The following is a 19,599-nucleotide window of genomic DNA, read 5'->3' on the forward strand; positions in this document are numbered from 1 at the left end:
GTTCTGAGGAATGGTGTTCTATGTTGCCCTTCGAGGCATGATAAGTTGATGAAAGTTGTTGTTCCAGCGGTTCTTGTACCTATGATCTTCAAATACTATCATGAGACCCCATTGGGGGGGCATCTTGGAATCTTTAAGACTCGTGAAAAGATTCGTGAAATGTTCATATGGAAAGGTATGGACGGTGAAATTCGGGAACTTGTAAAAGCTTGTAAATCTTGTTTGATCAGTAAACCCACCATGTCCACTAAAGTAGGCCTTTTGTCTTCTCATCAAGCGTCGCGCCCCATGGAACGCCTGTATATTGATTATGTAGGACCCTTCCCCCAGTCGAAGGGAAATGCCAACAAATTCATCTTTGTATGTGTAGATGGTTTTACCAGATTTTCTTGGTTATTTCCGACTAAACTGGCTACCGCTCAGTCCACCATTACCTGTCTAAATTCTATTTTTGCTTCTTTTGGTCCGTGCCAATATATTGTATCTGATAATGCTAAGGCGTTCACATCAAATCTTTTTCGTAAATTCTGTTTTGACTTGTCCATCTCTCATGTAACCACTTCTGCTTATTACCCTCAACCATCTCTGGCTGAACGGGTTAACCGTAATCTCAGGTCCGCACTCATTGCCTATCATCATGAAGATCCTTCCAGGTGGGACACGTCCCTGCATTGGATAGCTTTTGCTTTGAATTCGGCGGTTCATGAATCTCACAAGTTCACTCCAGCTTCTTTAACGTTCAAGTTTGTTCCCAACTCGCCGCTCTCTAACCTCTGGTCTCTGAATGACATTCTACCCGAGATAATAGATCCGGACAACATTAAAGATCTTTGGAAGAAGGCTAAAGCCAATCTTAAAGTGTCTCATGAAAAGGTTAGGGAAAGGTATGATCGTGGACGGAGACCAACCCCTTTGAAGGTAGGTGACCAGGTTATGGTCAAAAATTTTGTTCCCGCGGGCAAGCTTGCCCCCAGATTTCATGGGCCTTGTATCATTCTCGATTTTCTTACGCCGGTTACCTTATTGCTAAGTAATCCAGCCACCGAGAGGATATTTAGAGTTCACCTGTCCCAGGTGAAACCGGTGTAATTTCTGTGTTAACTTGCTTCATATCATTTTGAAAGGATATGAAGGTTATATTTTTTTTTTTGAGTTTCACTTTTAAGGCATTCTGCCCCTTCTGTAATATTTTGGTTTTAGATGTAAGCCTTGTGTAAAATCTGCCCCGACCCGTTAAACTGCCATCCTGTTCTTGGCACGGCCATTACCACGCTCCCGTCTCCTGCTCCACCTTACACTGTGGCTTCATAATAGTAAATGCCATGGATATCTACACGCCGCTGGCCCCTCAACCTCTCCACAAGCCTGTACCCTCAAAGAAGATGATAGTCCAACACAATTCTGCCGCCTAGCTTTAATGTTTCAGCGCCCCCGCAGCCGCGCAGCGCCGTGCAGCGACTGGGGAGGGGGATGGGCCCCCTCCTCTCCAGCGAGGACGACATGTGCACGGCGAGCCGGAACTCTCCTCCCGGCCAAGGCTGATGTGCGGCGCACGACCTGCTACTGGCCCGCAGCCTGTATATGTTCACCGCGGGCGCGGCGTGCTTCAACACCTCTGCTCCCCTCATAGTGCGGGCGAGCGGTATCTCAGGGTACTTGAGGGGTCCGAGCGGCCTCCTTTCGGACGCAAGCTGCAACGGCCGGTCAGGCCATCCAACTTCATCAACATCAACTACATGGACAGTTACTATAAGAGATAACTACATTTGGGAATTCAACAGCAATATTTGGTGGACCGTGCAAAAAAAAATTTTTCTTCACTTCTAAGTATTAAAAGTTTATCTTCAGAAATTCAAATTCTACAACTTAAAGACTTTCATTCACCTGCAACAACAACATTTTGAAACTGAATTAAGAAATCTTGTAAATGCTTCTGCTATCTATCTTCGTATCAACATCATTACTTGGACTTTGTTTCAAACTGATTTCATGTGTCACCCCTGGAGGAACTTTTGGGGGGGGGAGGTCTGTACCGGGCGGTACACCTCTACACCGTTTATTTAAAAGTTGCGCCAGTTGAAACTCCTCTTCTGGAGGAAGGTTGAACTTTATCTACTCTATTAATTCTCTACTTTCTCAGAAGATGTCACCACGTGGAAAATTTTGAGTTTTTGAACTGTGTCACTTTTGATGTGTTTTTGTTTCGCTTGAAGTAAGAAGTGTGAACTTTCTCTTCTAGAGGACACTACTGAAGATCAACAATAGCGCACCCTAGTGCGGAGTCAAAGAACTATTTTGTTGGAGAAATTTTTATTTCAAAAGTTTGTTTCTTGTTAAATTTCTTTCTGTTATTGTTTAAGTTGGCTGTATACCCCTCTTTTTCCCCTTGTTTTAGATTTATCCAATCCCGAATTTCTTTTAGTAATTTCTGACCAATCTGGTGTATCTTCCCCCAACTTGTATCTGTTGCGGGGTCCTATCCAATAAAAACATTGTGGGCGGGTGTTTTCATTCCCCTAACGCCTAGAAACTTCCGCGAGAGTATATAAACTGCTGATTTTAGGGTCTCCGGGCCACTTCTGTTCCATCTTTCAGTGTATTAAGTACATAGCAGGAGGCGGGAAGCGCCTCTTTCCTCGGCGGCGGTCAACAATAAGTTAATGGCCGATTAATAAATTCTTTCTTTTCTTGCTCAGCAGTTTAACTTTCGGGGCGGGTTCTAAGCGTTCAACCATGTAACCTTTTCCTAAAATGTAAAAACAACTGGTATCTATTCTATTTTAAAACGACATATCGGGATAGAGAGTGCTTAACCCTCTCGAGCTCCCACTCACATCGTCTTGAGGTGAACTTATTCTCTCAACCAATTCTTCCGTAATGTAATGTAAATTGCTATTAAGTCACCTCTGTAGTATGGGATTAGCCCTTGTAATAACGGCCTAGTGCCAAAGTAGGTTTTAAAATCAAAGTGTATTAGGAGTGCAAGTTCGCCTCCTCTCAAATTGTTTTAGAGGTCATTCAATTAACCTGCCTTTCATTTAATAGACCTCAGTAGATTGGGTATTTTACCCCTGTGTTTATGTCCGTTGAGGACAACTTGAAGGTGGAGTTTGGTGTGGCCTAGGAGAGGCTTAAATTAAAGAGTGTGTGGCTCTTTTGGAAACGGAGTGTTGTATGCCTCGAGGAGGCTTTACTGTGTAATTTGGAGCAAGTGCTCCAGGGTTTGATTGGGGTCTTCTGCCCCTTTGTTAAAATTTGTATATCGGAAAGTTGGGCTAGTTGCTCAAAAATTGTGAACTCAGGGCTCGAAGCCCAAACTCTGTAATCCCTGTAATTGTACATTTCAAATTGTGTTTCGGCTACTAAGTACCTGTTCTTTGTTATTACTTAATATTGAAAAGGAAATATAACCTTGTTAACTTTTACATTAACTTTGATTCCGTAGTTTGAGACCCATTCACGCCCGCACCTTCTTATACCTCTACCTACCACCAAAACTCGGTAACAAAAAGAAAAAATGTTACTGGGTTGTAGTAATATTACTGAAAATAGAAATGTCCTTGCCCGACTTCACGCCGTCTGATGCATAGAAGGACATGATGCACAGGATCAAGAATTGGTATGAAGATACCCGAAGTAAACTCAAAACACTTGTAGGAATGACTGAAACCTTTGATATAAATCTGGGTTAAGGCAGGGTGGTGTTTTGTATCATCTTCTTTTCATCACTGTGATGAATGAGTTTCAGAGAAAAGTTCATCAGACCATTGGAGGTAATAAAATGAAAATGATCTTTTTTGATGACGAAATATGCTTCTAGGGAGAATCTAAAGAAGACTTTCAAGAATAAATAAGCTCCTGGACAGAAGCTTCTAAAGAATATGGACTCATCTTCAGTCAAGGGAAAAGTGAGGTTTTGGTCATGGAAGATACGACAATCAGTGGGACACATTGAAATGGAGGGGAGACAGCTACAGATGAAACATCAATTCATATATCTTGGAAGTGTTATCTCTGATACTGGTTCTGTAGACAAGGAAATTTCCCACAGAATTCAGGCAGGTAGCAACTTTTACAAAATAATTTAAGACATACTATGAAACATGAAAATACCAACAAAATATAAGAGAGTCATATATGAAACCTACTACGTACCAATCCTGACCTGTGGTTGAGAAACATGGAACATGAGAAATAAAGGTGTTAGTAGAATCCGGGCAGCAGAAATAAGTTTTTTCCGCAGCATGATCGCTAAAACACGGAGGGAGAGAGTCCGTAATGAGGAAATCCACAAGCAGGCTCAAGTTGTAAGACTGCAAGGACAGAATAACAGCACAGCGACTGAGACGGTATGGACATATGTGACGCACGGGAGATAACAAATTACTGAAACAAGTGTATAATCTAAAACTTGAAGACAAAAGATCAAGAGGGCAACCAAGACTCATGTACAAGGACGTGGTGAAGATTTACACTGAACAATGAGGACATACTTTGGAAAGCATCGAAGAAGGAGAGAAGCTCAGAGACCGGAACTGGTGGAGAAGCCTCGTTCGATGACCTATCGCTTAAGATAAAACGACGAGGGATATGTGTGTACGGATGAATAAAAGTTATACTTTCCATGTTTTATGGCTCATTCGAATGGAATAAAGCAGGAATTAGTTCCTTACAAACTTCATTGAGTGCAATTATAGGTCAGAGTTGTACTTTGACATCTACGGGATTGCGTACTCTTCAAAAAGCTACATACAAGTGTCCAAAACAGTAGTGTGGGGAAGTTTGAAGTGTATTATGGTGACTTATTGATTGTGACAGAGAAGGATAAATGTAGCGAAAATTGCCTCCATTTAATGATATACCGGGACTCACAGGTTCTAAATTATTCTTGGTATAAAAGATTATCTTCCTGAAGCTGAGTCGTGCATGTTTACACAACAACGTTTTTTTAAGCTTGTGTAAATTCAATCTCGTTCCATTGCACAAAACAGTTTTATTAACATCATTCCACATTAAGGAGGCAATGATAATATACTGTACATTATTTGGTCACCAATCAAACTATTCAGAACCTATCGGTTGATGAAGTTATCTTGTTCGCTTCTTGGGCAAAAACAAAGTGCTACTTTGGAAAACATTGCACTCTGACTGAGATGAAATGAAGAACCAAGTGAATCTCGTATAATATTTTATGAAATACTGTTTCGTTGAATCTCAATAGTGCCATTTGGCCTAGTTCTCCGTTTTCGAATTTTAGAAGCCATTCAGTAAAGTTATTTCTTAATTACTGGCCATAAAGTAGAATATTTAAACTTTGTCTGGAGAATACCTGATTTGTAACTGTGAATTACTGCCAGGAACTATCTGAAGCCTGCGCCAAGAATGGAAGTGGAATCAGAGAAGGCTGTTTCCAGATGATATTCTATGCAGAGTAATAAATAAGTTAGAAGATGGTGAGCATCTGCAAAATGACCTCGATAATGTTGTGAGATGGACAATAGGCAATGGTATGATGGCATAAGGGGTTAAAAGTCAGGTTGTGAGTTTCATAAATAAGAAAAGTCCTCTCAGTTTTAATTACCGCGTTAATGAGGCGAAAGTTCATTTTGGGGATCTTTGTAAGTACCTAGGTGTTAATATAAGAAAAGACCTTCATTGGCGTGATCACATAAATATGATTGTAAATAAAGGTTACAGATCACTGCACATGGTTATGAGGGTATTTAGGGGTTGCAGTAAGAATGTAAAGGAGATGACGGATAAGTCTCTGGTAAGACCCCCAACTGGAGTATGGTTCCAGTGTAAGGGACCCTGACCAGTATTACTTGATTCAAGAACTGTAAGAAATCCGAAGAAAAGCACCAAGAAAACACCATTCTGGGTGATTTCCGACAAAAGAGTAGCGTTACAAAAATGTTGCAAACTTTGGGCTGGGAAGACTTGGGAGAAAGGAGACGAGCTACTCGAGTAACAGGTATGTTCCGAGCTGTCAGTGGAGAGATGGCGTGGAATGACATCAGTAGATGCATATGTTTGAGTTATGTCTTTCAAGTAGGACATATCACAATATGAAGACAGTGCTGGAATTCAAGAGGAGAAATTGGAGCAAATATTCGTTTATAGGAAGGGGAATTAGGGATTAGAATAACTTACCAAGGGAGATGTTCAATAAATGTCGAATTTCTTTGCGATCATTTAAGAAAAGGCTAGGAAAACAACAGATAGGAAATCTGCCACCTGGACGACTGCCCTAAATGCAGATCAGTAGTGATTGAATGATTGATCACTTTTCTAGCGGAAAGTGGTTTGCTGTTCATTGTAAGTAGCTGGCCTACTGCTGTAAGAGGGTAAAGATGAGCCATGATTGCCTCTTCCTATATCATTAACCCAGTCTGTCTCACTTATTCCGTGGTGTATGGGTAGCGTGGTAGCGTGCTTGCCTCTTATCCGGAGGCCACGGGTTCGATTCCCGGCCAGGTCAGCGATTTTTACCTGGACCTGAGGGCTGGTTCGAGATCCACTCAGCCTACGTGATTAAAATTGAGGAGCTATCTGACGGTGAGATAGCGGCCCCGGTCTAGAAATCCAAGTATAACGGCCGAGAGGATTCGTCGTGCTGACCACACGATCTTCAGGCCTTCGGGCTGAGCAGCGGTCGCTTGGTAGGCCAAGGCCCTCCAAGGGCTGTAGTGCCATGGTGTTTGGTCTGGTTTGTCTAATTTATTCCGCGTCTTCTGACATTCTTATGGTAGACGTAGAGGCCTACGAATTTAGCGTCATTTCTCTGCCTTTCCTGTGACTTAACTTTACTCAATTCATCTTTCTCCAAACGCATCGTTTTAGCTTCAGTTGTTTGTTTCTGTAACTGTATACTTTATCTTTTCCACTTTTAACTTTGTTTGCTCCTTTCGTCTTCTTCGTAGTTTTTTTTCTTTTTTAATACGTTGCATTTAAAAAGAGAATTATTTAACCCACAAATTTCACACAGCCTCTGTAGATCAAAAATTGAAATGAATGACGTGATATATGATAGTCGGAATGAAGAGGATGAAGCCCCGTGCTGGCACATAGCCGGCTCCTGTCGACTAGCACCAAGGAGTCTGCACAGGAGTTAGGTCTCCATCCGACGGACGATCACCAACAACAGCGTCGTATGCCTTCAGTCCAAATGAGCTATGCGTAGAAGGTTGGAATTTAATCCAGGCTTTTGATATGAAATGTAGTGTTTAGAAACTGTAAAACTTATCACCACCTCTCCTACCGTACCGACCATAATTCTGATGGTAGAAGTATTTTCGGCGAACAGGACTCGAACCTGCTTACGACGGTATGAGACCTTATAGACTTGACGCGTTAATGACCTCAGCCAACATACCGTTTGCTCTACACTGTGCTTAAAGATAGGCTTAATTTGTTTTTATACTCCAGAATGAAAGAAGCTTATTCATTCACTTCATTGTAAGAGAGTACGCTTAGACCGTCACAGAGAGGTCTTAAGGTGACAATGGTATAGGAAAGGGCCGAGAGTAGGAAGGAAGCAGCCGTGGCCTCAACTAAAGTACACCCCAACTATTTCCCTGGTGTGAATAGGGGAAACCAGGCAAAACCATCCTCAGGGCTGCCGACAGTGGGGTTCGAGCCCACTATCTCCCGGACGCAAGCTTACAGCTACGCGCCCCTAACCGCAGGGTCAACTCGCCCGGTAAAGAGAGTATGAAACTCTCACCAGTATGAAGGACATAATAACCATGGCGATAGATAGATCGCGCTACCGTCATTCTTGTGATAATTATGTTCAAAGGAGAAATATTCTTCTTCTTCTTCTTCTTCTTCTTCTTCTTCTTCTTCTTAATCTGTTTACCCTCCAGGGTCGGTTTTTTCCCTCGGACTCAGCAAGGGATCCCACCTCTACCGCCTCAAGGGCAGTGTCCTGGAGCTTCAGACTTTGTGTCGGGGGATACAACTGGGAAGAATGACCAGTACCTCGCCCAGGCGGCCTCACCTGCTATGCTGAACAGAGGCCTTGTGGAGGGATGGGAATATTGGATGGGACAGGCAATGAAGTGGGAAGGAAGCGGCCGTGGCCTTAAGTTAGGTACCATCCCGGCATTTGCCTGGAGGAGAAGTGAGAAACCACGGAAAACCACTTCCAGGATGGCTGAGGTGGGAATCGAACCCACCTCTACTCAGTTGACCTCCCGAGGCTGAGTGGAACCAATTCCAGCCCTCGTACCACTTTTCAAATTTAGTGGCAGAGCCGGGAATCGAACCCGGACCTCCGGGGGTGGCGGCTAATCACGCTAACCACTACACCACAGAGGCGGACAGGAGAAATAATGCCATTTTTAAATGGTCCAGGGCTAGCTCAAGGCCGTACTAGATAGATAGGCCACAAGGCTCGGACCGAGACGTCACAAAAGTGGCCCACGTTCAGCGTGGCAGTGTACTGCCCACTCTCACTGTCATTATGATATTGTTCATTTATTGAACCTTAGCGATAAAATTGGACACGCCTGCAATTGTGGTTTTATTTAGGCTTGTGTACTACACGAGTCTTATGCGGGGAAGAAAGTGGTGGGGCAGGCTATGTACATTTCTTTACGTAAAATTAAGCTGATATCTGTCATTTGTAACGGAACACGGTTTCATGGAAAAGATTAAAACCTATGGTACGATAAAAATAGTGTTAATATTAATAAGCAAATACATGATAACGATTCACAACAATAGTCTGGAACCCTTCTTGGAAATTAGGTTTCAGCTTAAAACTTATGTAACAATTCTTAACCGGGTGAGTTGGCCGTGCGGTTACGGGCGCACGGCTTTGAGCTTGCATCCGGGAGATAGTGGGTTCGAATCCCACTGTCGGCAGCCATAAAGATGGTTTTCCGTTGTTTCCCATTTTCACACCAGGCAAATGTTGGGGCTGTACCTTAATTAAGGCCACGGCCACTTCTTTCGAAATCCTAGGCCTTTCCTTTCCCATCGTCGCCATAAGATCTATCTGCGTCGGTGAGACGTAAAGCCACTAGCAAAAAAAAATATTAAAGTTTCAGTTTCATCAGTTGTTTTTTCTTTGCCGATTTATCGGCATCCTTACTTGAGGATTATTTTTCTTCTTAGTCATGAGTTTGTCTGCGATAACTTTTCTATAGTTATTCAGTAATTTATTACAAAAGATGCATATACATTTGTCAACGAAATTTTTAAAACTACTTCTACAATCAGGCAAAATCAGTTTCTCTGAGAATCCCCATGTAGAAACATCGATTCAAATTTATCGCTGATAAGTGCACTAAATAATTTTAAATATGTGATCAAAATGTTAACAATAAAATCTGATGGATATTTCAAAGCTCCCCTGTAGATTATATTAAAATAATAATTGTCCTCTGGCTTTAATACACCTGTCATTACATTATCATTATTTAAGAATAAACATCTTGACAACTTATACAAGTACAATTTTTTATAATTATTTTACAAATTTATCCACTAATATAAACTAGAACGAACAAATTGTTTTCAGATACAATAGCATCATTTTACTCAACTACCACATTTTCAAAATGTGAAATGTCAGTAAGTTTGAATCTTTTACAGTCTGAGCCCTTGCAATCAACATACTTATTGAAATATCACTAATAGGGATGGCATTTATTGCCGTTAGGGCTCTTAATTTTCGTTGTGACTTGAGGATTTGCTTCACTGAAATATGGCAGCAGGAACCACTCATTTCCCTGTACTGCCGAAATCGTGCTGCTAATTCGTCAGTTTGAAATTTCTCTAACAAAACATATTTGAATCCTAAACTTGCTTTCAAGAAATTTATTAACACCAGAATAGTTTTATAGTGAGAATTAGGGCTGTTCGAGTTTCATTAGTAAGTTTTACATGACCACTCTCTGTTTTTTGTGATCTCCCTTTGAACAGACAAATTATCCCACCTTTAACAGATAAATTATCCCACCAAATTAACCATATTAAAAACTTGTGCAGAAATAAACATTTTATCGTGAATTAAAAATATTGCATTACAATAAGGGTCGTAAAATCTATCGCATTTAAAAGCATACTTAACATTAACAATATTCCATCATCATCATCATCATCATCATCATCATCATCTGTTTACCCTCCAGGTTCGGTTTTTCCCTCGGACTCAGCGAGGGATCACACCTCTACCGCCTCAAGGGCAGTGTCCTGGAGCTTCAGACACTTGGTCGTGGGATACAACTGGGGAGAATGACCAGTACCTCGCCCAGGCGACTTCACCTGCCATGCTGAACATGGCCTTTGTGGAGGGATGGGAAGATCGGATGGGATAGGCAAGGAAGAGGGAAGGAAGCGGCCGTGGCCTTAAGTTAGGTAGCATCCCGGCATTCGCCTGGAGGAGAAGTGGGAAACCACGGAAAACCACTTCGAGGATGGCTGAGGTGGGAATCGAACCTACCTCTACTCAGTTGACCTCCCGAGGCTGAGTGGACCCCGTTCCAGCCCTCGTACCACTTTTCAAATTTAGTGGCAGAGCCGGGAATCGAACCCGGACCTCCGGGGGTGGCAGCTAATCACGCTGACCACTACACCACAGAATCTTCCACCAATGAAGAATTATTTCTAAAATGTCCGACTCGTCGGCTGAACGGTCAGCGTACTGGCCTTCGGTTCAGAGGGTCCCGGTTTCGATTTCCGGCCGGTTCGGGGATTTTAACCTTAATTGGTTAATTCCATTGTCACGGGGTCTGGGTGTATGTGTTGTCTTCATCATCATTTCATCCTCATCACGACGCGCAGGTTGCCTACGGGTGTCAAATAGAAAGACCTACACCTGGCGAACCGAACCCGTTCTGGGATATCCCGGCACTAAATGCCATACGACATTTCATTTCATTTCATTTCATTTCTAAAATTACAGCTGTGTTTTTAAAAACATTTGTATTTTTTTATTTTATCAAAATGTTTTAAAGCGGAGACAGTTTTCTCATCGAACAGCTTAGATCAAGTGTTTACATTTTATCGTTCTAAAGAAGTTGGGTACAACATCTTTGGGTTCGGAGCTAGAGCAAGCTTGACTACTGTACAATATTCTCTTCTCTTCTGTATAGCTGTTTAAGGTGACCAACACTAGCAAAACATTTTTTGTCTGACTCAGGGTTGTCAAAGTCAGGGAACACGAACGTTCGTAAGTTACCAGCTTGATTAGGCTAGTTATTTCTTTAGCTTTAAGATAAATGAACAGTATCAAACATTACAAAAATATTTTTGTGTTTCGTCAAATGGGTTTTTAAAAGTGGTTTGTAAATTGCTTTTTCACAGCTATTCAAACATGTTCCATTTAACACTGTTATTTTCAGAAATCATGCATGCTATCTTATGACCTATATCTCTTAATACTTTAAGGACTTGCAAAGTTAGTTCTTCTAAGAAATGTGACGTTAGGTTTTTACATGGAAACAAACCAACAACGTCTTAATTTTTTAAGACTGGATGACAACATAAAACTTTGTACAGTTGTAGCTAACGTAGTGTTATTTTTTCATTTTTACTACTAAAAGCAACTCTCTCTTCCTTTCCCCACTTATAGTTAACTCAGCTTTTACATAGACTTCAAAAACAAGTTACAAATTCTTTCATGCTCATTTAACAATTTTAATTTCTTTTTCAAGTGCGGTAATTCCAAAGTGAATCATCAACACCCGAATTTCTCGTGCCTAGTTTTGCAGTAAAAAACAGTAAATACACAGGATGGCACATTGTAAGAAACGATGACTGTCTCTTCTTATACGCCCCAGGAAATGCTAAAAATTTCGAAGTGAATCATGTTATGAGTATACAGGAGTAAGACACTTTCGTAGCAAAGGCTAGATTTAATTGCTCCTTGCAAAATTCTAATTTATCTGTAATGATGCAGTCATCAACACTTTCAATTTCAGCGATTATTTTTTTCACAGTTTCAATTATGTCGTGGTCAGTCACTTTTGGTCACAAGCAGGACTAAACAGGAAGTTACAAATACTTTTCAAATTTGACCATTTTTATATCTTATCCCCTCACTTAATGCACGTATATCAAAGCCTCAGTCATATAAATTTTGAAAATGCAGATACGTTGGCTGTCAAAATTGACAAAACTATGTCAAAATCTAATTTGCATTTAATACTGAAATTACCCTCAACGTCACCGAAGTCCTTGATCCTGTCTTCTCCTTCCTCAGCTTTCTTTCCGTTTTTCAACTTCTTCTTATCTTTGAAGAGAAGTATTTCTCAGTGTTGGAAGATTTTTAGACAGCTAGGCAGACACATTTTCAAAGTTAGTGGGAATAGCGTCGTTTGAGAGTTTTAAATGGTTACGTTTTACAATTAAAATAGACGCATTAGGTCTTTATACAGAATCCTCCCTAATTACGAAATGTTCGTAGAAGCATTTTATGCGCACAACTGAGCTTGCTAAAGGGACAAATTCGGTTCGATGGATGGCTAAGATCCACTTTTGTTTCCGAACTAAGTCGGTAGGAAATTTAAACACTGAAATATTAGGCTGTTTTGAACTATAGTTGCTTCTACAACCTGGTACGCAACACGACGTGGGTATAATTCACAATGTTCATACACGTTTAAATCACCGCTGCCTCACTACTGCGAGGTTCAGCTCAGCCTACAAGTCAATGGCGAGAATTGAAGCGGCCGGCCACTTGTGTGACGTAGCGCCTGAAGTGGAGGGGGAGCTTTATGGCATGTCTATCTGTCTAGCCAGAGTGTTTGGTCCAGCGGAAACGAAGCCTATGAGTAATTTAAAATGTCGTCCCTGTGAAGTATAGATTGCGCTGTTGTCACTCTTGTAATTGGGGCCGATGACCTCGATGTTAGGCCCCTTTAAACAACAAACATCAATCAACATCAACAATCAAACTCTTGTAATTCATACGACAGAAATGATTATGTGTGCCTCTGTGGTGTAGTGGTTAGTAAGATTAGCTACCACCCCCGGAGGACCGTGTTCGATTTCCGGCTCTGTCATGAAGTTTGAAATGTGGTACAAGGGCTGGAACGGGGTCCACTCAACCTCGGGACGTCAACTGAGTAGAGGGGGGTCAGATTCCCTCCTCAGCCATCCTCGTAATGATTTTCCATGGTTTCCTACTTCACCTGCAGGCAAATGCGGGAATGGTACCTAACTTAAGGCCAAGGCCGCTTCCTTCCCTCTTCCTTGTGTATCACTCCCGAACTTCCCGTCCCCCCCACCCCCACAAGGCCCCTTTTCAGCATAGCAGGTCAGGCCGCCTGGGCGAGGTACTGATCTTCCTCCATAGTTGTATCCCCCGACCCAAAGATTCTCGCTCCAGAACACTGCCCTTGAAGCGGTAGAGGTAGGATCCCTCGCTGAGTCCGAGGAAAAACCAACCCTGGAGGGTAAGCGGATTAAGAAAGAAAGAAAGAAAGAAAGAAATGATAAAAATAGTAACGTATTTGTACAGGAGAAGTAATATTTATTGTAAATTGTCGACGGCTAACCGTAATGATTGGTTCAGGGAAAAGGCTCTAACCGCAGTCCAATGGGTTTGTCACTAATTTGATCTAACCAATCCAGACGAATGGTTTTGTCGCTAGCCGGTCCTAACCTACCCAAACCAATGGTTTTGACGCTGGCCAGAACTAACCAATCCAAAAGGCTTTGTCACGAAGAAATGCTGCAGTAACTGAACTTTTACAAGATATTGTAATAATAAGATTTTTCAATGGCCCAGGGGAAACGAACCGTGTGATTTCGACATTGTGAATTATATATTGCAAAGATGTGACTCTTATAATTGAAATGAGGGAAAGGATGAAAACAATGATAATACATTTTCACGGGAGGAATACCCCCTGTGGTGGGGGACGCAGACGAAGAATACACCCACGGTATCCCCTGCCTGTCGTAAGAGGCGACTAAAAGGGGCGACCAAGGGATGATTATATTAGAACCACGAAACTACTTGTGATTAGTACCAGCAGGCGGGGAAAACCATGGGTCGCGTTTACTTGCGGGTAGTACCACTATGTTAGGTACCAAATAGATTTGTGATTAGTAGCAAACGAGAACGGACGGCTTTTACAGTACCTGTGATTAATAGCGCACTATATGAGCGACACCGTGGGATGACGGAACCCATGGTTCTGGCTTGCCTTTGATTAGTAACCACTATGTGAGGAACACCACGGGATAGAACGAGTCCCTGTGGTTAGTACACTTAGGTAATGAACACCACAGATTTGCGTTGCCTGTCAATGGCGCCGCAAAGTGCGGAACACCGTAGGTCTGTAAAACATGTAGGAATTTCATTACCTGTGAGTAGTACCATAATGTGTGGAATACCGCGAGTCTACGCTACTCTCGATTAATTTCGCAATATGACAAATACCATGGTTCTACTTTTCTAGCAATAAGTACCATTATGAGTGGCCGATGACTTGGATTATGGACCCCTTTCGACTTCAAGCATCATCGATTCAGTATCGTGCTATAGAAGCAGTTCCTTGGCCAGCTTCTGTGCATGTGAGGCATTATGGGTCGGTTCCACTGATCGTTTTAAATTCACATCCATCCATCCATCCATCCATCCATCCATCCATCCATCCATCCATCCATCCATCCATCCATCCATCCATCCATCCATCGTCCTCACGTTTTGAATTGTGGTCGGTGGATGATTTTTGTTTTTTAATTTGTCATTTCATTTCGTCTCATTTCGTACCATTAAGGGCCGATGGCCTGGATGTTAGGCCCCTCAAACAAGAAGCATCAATGATCACGGGAGGAATGGTAACGTCTGGGAATGGTCCAGGGTTCTCCATAATTTTCTAAAAGATATAGCTATTGGTCCAGGGTAGACGAGTGCTAAAAGTTATTTCATACTCACACGTAAACAGTAGCGTAGGCAGTGGGGCGGGGGTTTATAGTTACAAAATGATGATAGAACACAGTTAAGGTACTTGTGCGTGTGTGGTGCGCGTATGCAAGAACACTGATACAAGTGCATTATGTTGACATTCCGCTTGCACTGCACTAAAATGTCGCACATCAACACACAGATCAAGAACAATTTTGATCAAGATCAACAGTTTTACAGCGAATGGAATATCCAAATTGCAAGGTTTCTTAGAGAATGTTTATTCAGTTTATTGTTTCTGTTCTTTTTTTATTTTAAAAAATGTCCATGGGGACGTTCCAACACCCAGTAAACTATCCCCGCCCCCCTGGCTACGCCCCTGCACGTTAGGAATGTGTAACGTATATAGACAAAACAATGTAGCAAAATTGTACATACCTAAATGGAGAGGAAACTTTTCAATTTTTGTTTAAACTGATTATCATGCGAACGAATAACTTATTGATTTACATAACAATCAGTAATTTATTTACTGATATAGCAACGAGTAAATTAAACAGCGAGCCTGCCTTCAGAATTGGTAGCAGTCACATGGAACTAAGTTCTACCCTACAGACAAATGAACATCAAACAGCAGTTCATCTGCTGGGGAGAGTTTGGTAAAGATTTACCTATTGGTCTTGTAACCCACATCGTGGACCACGTTCCCGTTTTCTCATTAAATCTGTGAAGGCAGCATAAGTTAGGATGTGCGTAGTTCGAACGCATGCCGATTGTAATAAATAATGTTATTGGCTTTACGTCACACTAACTACTTTTACTGTTTTCGGAGAAGCTGAGGTTCAGGGATTTAGTCCCGCAGGTGATCTTCTACACGCCAGTAAATCTACCGACACAAGGCTGACGTATTTGAGCTCCTTCAAATACCACCGGACTGAGACAGGAGCGAACCTGCCAAGTTGGGATCAAAAGGCCAGCGCCTCAACAGTCTAAGCAGCTCAGCCCGTCTCATGCCGATAGATATAGTTGAGTCCCTAAGTTATCATGGCGAATATCAGGCAACAACTTCGCTGGTAGGAACGTATTTTTCTTTAAAAAGTACAAAAGTCGTCGTTGTGAGAGGTTCGTTGTATTCTTCTTGTAAAGAAGACAGTCCGTCTCTGTGGTGTAGTACTGTAATTAGCTGAGGTCCGGGTTCGATTTCCGGCTCTGCCACGAAATTTGAAAAGTTGTACGAGGGCTGGAACGACCTCCACTCAGCCTCGGGAGGTCAGCTCAAAAGAGGGGGGTTTCAATTCCCACGTCAGCCATTCTCGAAGTGGTTTTCCGTGGTTTCCCACTTCTCCTCCAGACAAATGCCGGGATGATGTCTAACTTAAGGCCACGGCCAATTCCTTCGCTCTTCCTTGTCTATAAACCTCCACCCCCCACATGGCCCCAGACCAGCATCGAAGTTGAGACCGCCTGGAAGAGGTACTGGCCCTCCTTCCCAGTTTATCTCCAATCCAAAGTCTCGCTCTCCAGAACACTGCCCATGAGGCGATAGAAGTGGGATCCAGGTCAAATTCCTTGAAAAACTTAAAGACAGTACATGAAATCGATCCTCTCGATTCAAAAAGAAGGCCCTAAATTTCTAACTTCTGGGGATCCATACTGTTGGGAGAATTTGATGTCATAGTGACCTTCACACTCTTCTCTAAATGGCTTTCCTTTCCCTTTGAACCAAGGTAGAGTGGTCCATAGCATTGTTTTCAAAACGAATAATCAGATCAACAAAAACGGCTGGAGAATCATTCGTGTTAAATCCCACGATGTCAATGAACAGCCCAGAATCCAACATTACCAGCTGCTACATCTCTTCGTAGCAGCCAAAACCTTTCTTGGCTGGCAGGTCTTTTAGTCTATGTTGAACCTTTCGATATTGTGAGTTTATCAGTAACACGTTATATGGTCAGCTGTCATTTACATGAGAAGGGGTTTGTACCTCTCTGCCACGTCTGCGACAGAGGATTGACTTGCTGCGAACACCGGGAACTCCACGAAGATTAGCATAATGTGTGTTCACTTTTACTGCTGCTGTACACTCTGAAATCAAACATGGAAGTCATCGGCCGCGTTATATAAAGGCTTGGAATCATTAAAAAGAAGGAAAATGTGCTAAGAGGAAAGAAGTTCTTGAGAAAAAAATAGTTTAGGTTTAAAACACTCAGAGATAATATTGTTTGAAAATATTTTATTGAAAAACACGTGCTTATCATTTTAAAGTCCTTATGGCCACCATCTTAGAAAAATTCCCCTCCGATTGCGATGCTGTAATCGACATAGCGAGTATCAGGATATTCCATTCTAAACTATTCCTTTGCTGTACATTCGTATATCTGATGTTCACAACAACAGAAATATTCAGTGCATTACGCCGTCGTAACAGACAACAAAATGGGTGATGTGGCTAACGTTTTGAGCTGTATACAACACGTTTAGTATAACACTGTAATATTATGCTCAAAATGTAAATAGTGACATGTCATGTACAATCTCAAGCATAAGAGGCCAGGTGCTTGATAGATTCTATGCTATGATGATCTACGGCAGAAAATCGACTCTTCTCGCTGGATCATCAACCACCTTGGTATCTGCAAACAAAAGCAACACAGGTAAGATGAGATAAGAATATTACACACTATCTTAAGTGCCCGTTAATTTTGGTCCCAGAAGACCCTACAATTTCTATCCTATTATTAACCTACTGTAACTAGCGATTTATGGTAATATTCTAATAGTTCACTGGCATTTAAGGACGGAGTGTGCGCTCATCTCAGTGGTTGAAGAGTAAGGGTTTGGAATAATCTATCAAGCGAAATGTTCGATAAATATCCACGTTCTTTGGAAACGTTTAACAAAAGTCTCGGTATAGGCCTACAATTTATAGAGAACGTACCACCTTGCCGTCAGGCCTAAATGCAGATCACTGATTGATGATTGATTGATTGATTGATTGATTGATTGATTGATTGATTGATTGATTGATTGATTGATTGATTGATTGATTGATTGATTGATTGATTGATTGATTGATTGATTGATTGATTGATTGATTGATTGATTGATTGATTGATTGATTGATTGATTGATTGATTGATTGATTGATTGATTGACTGATTGATTGATTGATTGATTGATTGAATAAGTAACAGTTTAAAGAAAACAGAATGAGATATTTCTTTCTTGAAAGAACATCATCAGATTTGTCGATGTTATTAGTATTTTATCGGAGAATGTGGAGAATTTGCTGAATACTGTGGACACAGTTGTGAATAATCAAAATAAAATAAATGTAAAACAAGAATAAGCGAAACCAGTCGAATAAGTTCAGATGGTACACTGAAGGAACTGGAGTCTTAAAATTGATACTTCGGTAGAAAACTAAACTATGATGGCTAAAGTGATTAATATAAAAATCATAGACTAGTCTTCCTGAATCAAATAATTTGCTCACTTCATATATAGTATAGTATTACAAAGATATTTCTAATGACTAAGGCCCAGATTTCTATTTAATATCAAGGTGTGAAATAGGCAATTAAAGTAATACTCATAAAATATTGAATAGTAATGGAACGACAGAACAACAATGAGAACACCATGCATACTGTATATGGATCCGTAAAATGAGTCGAAAAATTTAAATATTTAGGGGAACGCATACAAATAGGAGGACCAAACAAGGCGTCTAACATAGAACGAACGGAAAAATTCCAGAAATTTACACTCACTGGTCACATTATAATAAGAAAAGCATATCAAGACAGGCCAAACTTAAACACTACAACACAGACGTATTACCGGAAGCACTGTATGCGTCAGAAACAATTGGAGCATCAGGCATCATACAGACAGAAAAAGTAGAACGTAAAATTCTCAGAAAAATATTTGGACCAATACACAGAGATGACATATGGATGAAACGACCTACTGAAGAGCTGTACCAGCACACTGGCAGACTCACAGACATGATCAGGAAACGCAGACTAACTTTCTATGGGCACATACAGAGAATGGACAACAACAGACTTACAAAGAAAATCTTTGTTGTAGTAAACTGTTCAAGCAAGAAAACAAATTGGTATCATGAAACAGAAGAAGACTTAAGGCAAGTGGGGATCAACAGGCAAATGACAAGAGACAGAAAAGAATTCAGTACAAAATTAGGAATACTAACTTTATAGTAAATGAGAAGAAGAAGACAGGAACATTGTGGACACAACAAAGGAAACAGGAGCACAGCCAAAGGATGAAGAGATTTTGGGAAGAGAAGAGGAAGAAGGGAAAGAAGTGAAAATTGTGTCATCTTGAGATGTTCGAGTTCATAAGGGCAAAAATGATATGAATGAAATTTAATAGTAACAATGCACTAAATTTACAAAAATGTTCGTATATTTCTTTTATTATAACTAGAGCCTAGATTATATGGAATATTTAAGTGAGAAATATGTACATAAATATGTAGATAAAATTGACAAAATATATAATAGTAAAAATATGTAACTTAATATATAAGCTGTATTTGATGTAATCTTGTACACAGAAAAGGAAACAAAACCGAAAAAAGTTAAATGTGCAGATGTTATTCAACCTCCAAATTTCATTTGGATGTTGCTATTAATAACTAAATATTTTTCCAAATTTTCTGAGGACATCGAATGCCTTCTGTCTGTTGAGATGTTCCTATA

At 41.0% G+C, this 19,599-nt stretch overlaps 1 protein-coding gene across 1 annotated transcript in view; it reads right to left on the reverse strand.

Annotated features, from left to right (window-relative positions):
- Positions 1-17,095: 17,095 nt before the first annotated feature.
- Positions 17,096-19,599, reverse strand: part of LOC136866643 (nose resistant to fluoxetine protein 6) — a 323,272-nt gene continuing 320,768 nt past the window's right edge. The window contains exon 14 of the mRNA XM_068226990.1: positions 17,096-17,502. The gene's annotated coding sequence lies outside the window, so the exon portion shown is untranslated. The remainder of the gene's footprint in view (positions 17,503-19,599) is intronic.

Source organism: Anabrus simplex, chromosome 3 (assembly GCF_040414725.1).
Source record: "Anabrus simplex isolate iqAnaSimp1 chromosome 3, ASM4041472v1, whole genome shotgun sequence".
Lineage (NCBI taxonomy): Eukaryota > Metazoa > Arthropoda > Insecta > Orthoptera > Tettigoniidae > Anabrus > Anabrus simplex.